General features: G+C 40.4%; 1 protein-coding gene across 5 annotated transcripts in view; it reads right to left on the reverse strand.

Annotated features, from left to right (window-relative positions):
- The window catches only part of nahoda (DOMON-like domain-containing protein nahoda), a 34,263-nt gene extending 26,864 nt beyond the window's left edge, over positions 1-7,399 (reverse strand). For 2 of the 5 annotated variants that reach the window (XR_012999011.1, XM_076369409.1), the window contains exon 1: positions 6,829-7,399. The gene's annotated coding sequence lies outside the window, so the exon portion shown is untranslated. The remainder of the gene's footprint in view (positions 1-6,828) is intronic. The other 3 variants (XM_076369410.1, XM_076369404.1, XM_076369405.1) reach the window with 2 other exon arrangements.

Below are 7,399 nucleotides of genomic sequence, written 5' to 3' on the forward strand. Positions count from 1 at the left end.
ACAACGCAAGAGGAGAGCGCACGAGGAGACGACATGTAAACCTAAAATTCGAAAGCGTACAGTCGAGAATCAAAGGGCAGCCTGTTAGATCTACGATGGATTAGAAAGATTAATATATTCGTGGCCGGTTGCGATAACCGTTTCTACGCAAAGAGAGATTGCGAAAGTCGGGAGCGGATCTCCTTCCGAGGAATCCCAGCGTGGCCTCAGCGCGGCCTCAGAACGGCCTCAGCCTAGCCTCATCGGCGAAGTACGCAGCCCCTACCTGGGAGGCGCAATTCACTCGCACGAAGATGAGAAGAGTTATATAGTGGGAGGCGGAGGTCGTGACAGAACGGACACGGGAGGGGAAAATATGGACTCGCAACGCACGTACGGGGTGTATTTTTTTCTCGCCTCTCGTGGAAACCTGACATTCTGCGGAATCTCGACTCCACGCTGATCCCCAGCGACACGATCCTCTTGTTTTTAACCCCTTGCCCTACAATATATCGTGTTAGATGCGAGATGAAGATTTTTAATATGGTTTAACAAACATAAATGTTATTGAGATGTGTTGAGTTTAACGCTTTGAACTTTGTAGGATCGAATATTGCACCAGTTACGATAATAAGTATGAACCATAGAAATTGCTCACAAGAACAACAATGTTTCATTTAACCCTTAGCACTCCAGGTTGTTTTGTAATCTATCAGCAACTGCAACTAATTTTTATAGGATTCCTAATTTTTATAGTGTTCTTAGCGAAAATTAGAAATGCTATAAAATTTCTTCGATCTTTTACTTTCCTTGCAAGTACAAAATTTGAATGTGTGGAAAATCTAATAATTTTAGTGTAGTTTCTTTAAGATTCATTAAAATATGTAATATTATAACTGGTGCGATATAGGAGCCTACAGAGTTCAAAGGGTTAATAAGGATGTGTTAGCATCAAGGTTGGAAACCGGTGGCCTAAGTGATTTCAGGGATTCGATAAGAAAATATCGTTCCCTGTGTCCCTGGGATTCCAAGCGACGAAATTCCAAAGTTCGCAAAAATAGGCGTTATCTCATCAATAAAGTGGTTTCCTATGGTTTTCGACGCGACGCAAAATATCGAGGAGAGCCAACGGTTCGCGATCTCCACGAGATGCTAATCGCGCACGCGTACATGAATCCGCGTCTCGTTCCACGGCATTCCGTTCGTATTTTCGTAAACACGGAGGCCGATTGGACTATGGATCTCGAACCGGGTGTAGGTAATTATTATTTATATTACTGGTTTACTACGACTACGTTTTATTTTATCTATTCCGTGAGGTAACTATTTCATTGCTGTCCTAATTTTACTAGCTGATTTCACCTTTTTGTAGCCAATGTCGCTGAAACTTATTATTTTAAATAGTTATATTATTATATTATATATTATAGTTATATTCCATTGCTAATAATATAACTATTCTATGATAATATAATTAATATAACTATTCCATTGCAATTATAATTGTAGTAGCTGATTTGACGTGTTTGCAGCTGGTGTCACTGAAACTCATTAGCAATGGGATAGTTATATTATTATAGAATAGTTATATCACTATATTATATACTACAGTTATATTCCATTGCTAATAAGTTTCAATGATTACATTCCACTGCTATCATAATTGTCCTAGCTGATTTAACCTACTTACAGCTGATGTCGCTTTATAACTATTCCATTGCTATCCTAATAACAGCAGCTGTTTTAACCTTTTTACAACTGTTGTCGCTGAAACTTTCCATAATCGCAACTGTTCTTCAACAGTTATTGCAGTTTTACACTACAATCGATTTCGTAGAACAAGTTGTGAAATGGAACGATTAGTTTCTATACAGAATGTAAAACTCACGTCCTACGACACCAAGTAGGAATAAATTTATCAGTTGTTCATTCAGGTTAGATTTGAAATTATTTTATGAGCCGGAAACCATCTTCGTCAGGTGATAGGAGGGGGGGAGGAAGGATTGATTGACATTCCAACCGAGGGCACACGGCGATTTCTATCGGTGTCGATGAACGGTTCACTTGTGCGTGGAATTCTGAGTTGGATAGCCAACGCCGTGGCGAAGAAGGTGAGGTAAGAGCAGAACGAGGTGGGAGAGCAGCGAGCACGGCTACGTAGGGAAAACGATCCGCCTTCGACGACGGCTCGTGGAAAACGAGTTGACATTCCACTGAACACCGATGTCGTTGTCCTTACCGATGTTCTTGCTCGTTTGCCTATTATTCGCGCTCTAGATGTCGCTGATTAATCTCACGCGTGATCTTGAGAAATATTTCTCTCCCTATGGCTTCTCGTCGGCACTCTGTGTCTATGAATTTGTAATCCTAGCGAAACCGTTTCAACTATTTCACAGTTACTTTAGACAAACGTCCCTGCAACGGAAACAGAATTAACCCTTTGCACTCGAGAGGTGACTCTCAGTCACCGTTTGATTAAAAAACTATAAAAACTATTTGAAACTGTAAAATCTGATATTTAATGTTCAACTTTGCATAATGCCTGGATACGTGAAACATAGGAATAAAACCCTAAAAAAATTTCTCTTCGAATTAGTCACAAAGAACGTCTTCGCCTCGTAAAGAAATGTTAAATATTTCTAGTAAGAAACATCCGAGTGCAAAAGGTTAACCTCTTGCGGACGAAGCTTCTTTGAAACATAGAAAACGTTAGCAGATGAAGCTAAATTATATATCGGTTGCTTAGATAATTGGGAAAGGGAAACTACGCACCGATCACCTGCTGTTTTAGTAATTAAAGTCTGATCTCGTGAAAATGTCAACGTTCGTCCGCAAAGGGTTAACCCCTTGCTGTATGATTTATTTCTTAACTGTGATCGACACAACTACTTTATCGTTAATAATTGATTGGAAAGAGTGAAAATAGAAAAGTGTCATTCAGTTTCTAACCTAAAAGCGCGATCGCGCTTGGCATTTATCCACTGAATTTTTTAAAACCCTTAACAAACGGTTAACACGTCCTAAAAATATAAACCATCAGATTCTCATAAAAAACATCTACATACACACAAAATTACCGTACAACTTTCTCGAAAGTCTGTTTACCTTCCACATTACTACGACGCCATCTTGTCGGTAATCGACGTTAGTCAACCGTCAGGCCGCCTAAGACTCAGAACACCGTCGAACTCATCGGTGTAAAACTGAAAACTCTTTTGTGTCTTATTTCCTTTAGCGAGCGACCGATCATTGTCTATTTCTACGTATTAGGAATGATAGCCTGAGAAACGTCGTCCATCTTAACGAGTCCCGTAAAAAAAGAGCGGACTGAAGCGAGGAACAGCCGAACAAAGCGAAATCACCTTGATACCCATATACGTACGCGGCGTATCGAAATGGGTCGCAGGCGAGACTCATGTGGAACAATGGCAAAAGTATAATAGAAAGAGGAAACGTTTCTGCCGCGGCGAGGAAGAAAGATGGCGCCATTCTAAACGCGCCGCGGTGACTGATCGTTCTCATTGATCGGGAGAGATTTCTCGCGGCTCGACGAGAAAACGGAATTCGAGGGAGGAAGCGGGACGACCGGCGACCGTTTCGACGAACAAACGCGTTCTCGTTCGACGCGTCGCGGAAAACGAGGCTCGTCTCGTTCGGTTCCCGTCTCGTTCCCACTGGCTGCTCGCGTTCCCGGCCGGGAGGATGTTACGCGATCCACCGGCATTATGCCGCGCGCGATTCGGCCGGCGCGATCAACTGGAATAACGCGCGATAGGAACGCGACCGGTCGGAGAGAAATGTTTTCCCGGCGCGAAAGGAAAACCGCTGGAAACAATGCCGTCTGTGCGACAAACCGGACAATGGGAAGAACGAGGGAAGGCTGCTTCTTACTTTCTTCGAGAGAGATCCTCGGCAGGTTTAAAGATAGGGTAGGAGAGAATTCGCTGACAGGTGGTTGAATAGCGCAATGCAGATTCTACGGGATCTGAAATTGTTTGACCCTTTGCGGGCGGAGATACTTTAACCCTTTGCACTCGAGAATATTTTTCTCGACGAATGTTCGTTGTTTCCTGATGGAATATCAATGATATTTTTTGCAACTGACACGCAGAAATACCTTGGATAAATTGAGTGACAGAACTATTTTATTTTGATGCTCCGTATGTTGATACATTATAGAAAATTTTGTTTGAAACTAATTTAACGATAATTCATAGATAAATTAAGCAAAGCTTTTTTAGTTAAATATTTCATATAGTAATTGGATGTTCCATGTGTTGATATATTGTATAAAATTTAATATTGAATTTCAAGATTTATGATTTTCTTGGGGCAAATCAAATCGACTGAGAAAGGTTTTCCACTAGAAATATTTTCACATTTTTTTCACGAGATAAAACCGAGATTTTGTGAAACTAACTCGAAGAGAAATCACACGTGCATTGAGGAACGGAGCTATTTTATTTCAGTATTTTTCAAATGGACGCATTATACGAGGTATAATATTAAACATCAAATTTTATAGTTTCACTGTATGAAATCAACTGGTGAATGAAAGCCTCTCCAGTGCAAAGTGTTAATAAAAGATTAATGTTTACACCATAGTATCTAGAAACAGGCGCCAAAATGTTTAATCCCTCGCACCCGAGAAAATAGCTCTCTCGAGAAATATTTCTAAATTTATACACACCTTTTTTTCAAGCCTCCATGAATATATACATATTCACGACGCACACGCACCGCATTAACGTTCTTTTTCCCTTACGGGGATACATAATCTATCCAACGCTGTCCCACACAGAAAAAGGACAATCGGAATGTGGGAGGACGGAGTAAGTACTCTCGGAGTGCGTGTTGTACGGTACACGAAAGGTGCAATTTCTTGAGTCGTAATTAAGAAAAACGAAGAGGCGAGCAACGCCGATGACGTTACTATCATTAAGTTTCCTCTCACCGGCATTCTACGTATAATGAGCTATTACGACATACACGATATTACCTGGAGGATATAGGGAAGAATATAAGTGTGTATGACGTGGTTGCATGCAGGAAGCGTTGCTCGATAGAAAAATGGGGGGAAAAAGAAGAAAAAAAAAGAAGAAAGAACGAAAACGACCTTCTTCCTCGTGATCGGTTAAACGAGCATCGTCTGGTCTTCACGGCTGGTCTTCGCAGCTGGTCTTATTAGCCTGTGGTATTGGTTTCTTGTATGATCCGTTAAGCATCGATTTATTCGTCCCGACCTGTTTAATTTTCGCATCATTCAATTCCCCTCGCGCGCGAGCGCGTAACACATACACTTTCGATTTTCTTAAACGACGTCGACAACATCTATCCCGATCACGAACCTCTAATCGTCCTTGGAATGCAGTTTTACTTTATCGTGCACACCGTTGCACCGATATATATATAGAGAGAAGTGCCGCTGTCGGTAATATCGATATATCGGTAACTTAATGAATATCATTGAAATATGAATAAACTTGAATTTAATTGAACGAATACTTCACACATCGATGACGGAATCAGTTTATGTTTCAGGATGATGCAAGGTAATTTATTGTATACATCCTGTGCTACGATCGGGATTAGAAGAATATTGAAAATTTATTTAACCCTTTGAACTCTCTGTAGGCTCCAATACTACAGTAGTTATAATATTAAATGTTTTAATGAATCTGAAAGAAACTATCCTAAAATTAGATTTTCCACACGTCGAAATTTTGTACTAAGGAAAATAAAAGATGGAAGAAATGTTGCATTTCTCATTTTCGCTGGGAATACTATAAAAATTACTTGCAGTTGCTGATAGATTAAAAAAAATGGAGTGCTAAGGGTTAATATTTTTGTAACAATGTTAAGTGAAGGTAGCTACTTAAGTGAACTACTGGAATATTCTTTTCGTGATAAAATAAGAATAAATAAATTTAATATGCTTATACTCAGCTTTGATTACTCTTATAGTTAATTATCAATCATTCGCTGTTAGTTACCGATAACTTCTCGATCAGTAGTAACACATCAAACGTACGAACTGATTATGAAGGTGAACATCTAATAATCAGAGTAATTAACATCAGATCAATTAACCCTTTGCACTCGGAAGTCTTTGACTATAAATATTGAAAATTTTCTAATGAGTTATCATAACATTGTTTGAAATAAACTGAATGATAGAACGTATGCGATTTAAGAAACAAAGTTATTGTTTACATGTTACTGTTTACACAATAAACATTGTACATGTTTATGAATCATACGGAGTTTAATATTGTGTATAATACTTTATGATTTCATACGAAATCGAATGGTGAGTGACTCCCAGTCATTCGATCGAACGCAGGAAAATGATGAAACGTGAAATTCAATACAAAATCTCGAACAAGGTATTAACAGATTAAACTTTCCATTACTATGTGAAATATTTACACCTTTGCGCTTAATTTACCTTCGAATCATCGTTAAACTTTCAAATTCTGCCCCATAACTAACGCAAGATATTTCTTTATGGAATTTGCAAATTCTATTATTAACATTTCTTCAGAAAATCAAAAGAATTAACTTTGCTACTCTCACTTAATTCTCTGCGACAAAACTAAACAAGAATATTCACTATTCTAAATCAAACTCAGCACTACCATATAAAACACTTAACCAAACCTTACCACGTACCTCAAATCATCATCAAATTACTCCTAAACTCTTCAACAAATACAAATCCCTCCAAACTTACATCAACATTCCTAAGCTTCCCCCAGAAACCGAATCTCTACAATACCAAATATCGACAACAAAATACGTTCAACATACCGATCTCCAAGCGACTCAAAAAAAAAAGAAGTCTCCTACCTGTTGACTATCGTTCCCCCTACAGCCACAGCTGATCCTCCAGTTCGCACATAACGTAATCACACTGTTCACGAATCTGTCCCGAATCTCAGATCAACATCGTCGGGAGAGCATACCAATGGAAATCGGTATCACAAAAATCGGTATCGGTGATCGCGGAGGAAAGAAAGAGAATCGTCGTGGATCCTCGCGAGGGACCGCGTACCGATGATTCACTTGATCCGATCGTCCAGTGGCGCGGAAGCGTTCAGAACGCGGCCATTTCGAGGTATCGAGGAGGAGCGTTCGTGGAAACGTTGGAGAACGATAAGATCGAGCCGATTTCGACAGGTGGTGGGCCGGGGCACGAGGATACTGCAGCGAGAAGGATGCGACGGGGCCACGTCCAAGACTGACTGGCTAAGGCTCGGCTCCGCTCGACTCGGCTCGGCTCGACTCACCTCGACTGGCTGGCATTGCAAAGCAGCCGCGAGCGAAAACTCACTTTACGCTCCCGCGGCCCCTTACGCTCGCCCCCCGCTATTACCGACCGCCTGTTTGCCTGCTTTCTTGAGCCTGGTCGCTTTGCTCG

This window comes from Nomia melanderi, chromosome 7, assembly GCF_051020985.1.
Source record: "Nomia melanderi isolate GNS246 chromosome 7, iyNomMela1, whole genome shotgun sequence".
In the NCBI taxonomy this organism is placed as follows: domain Eukaryota; kingdom Metazoa; phylum Arthropoda; class Insecta; order Hymenoptera; family Halictidae; genus Nomia; species Nomia melanderi.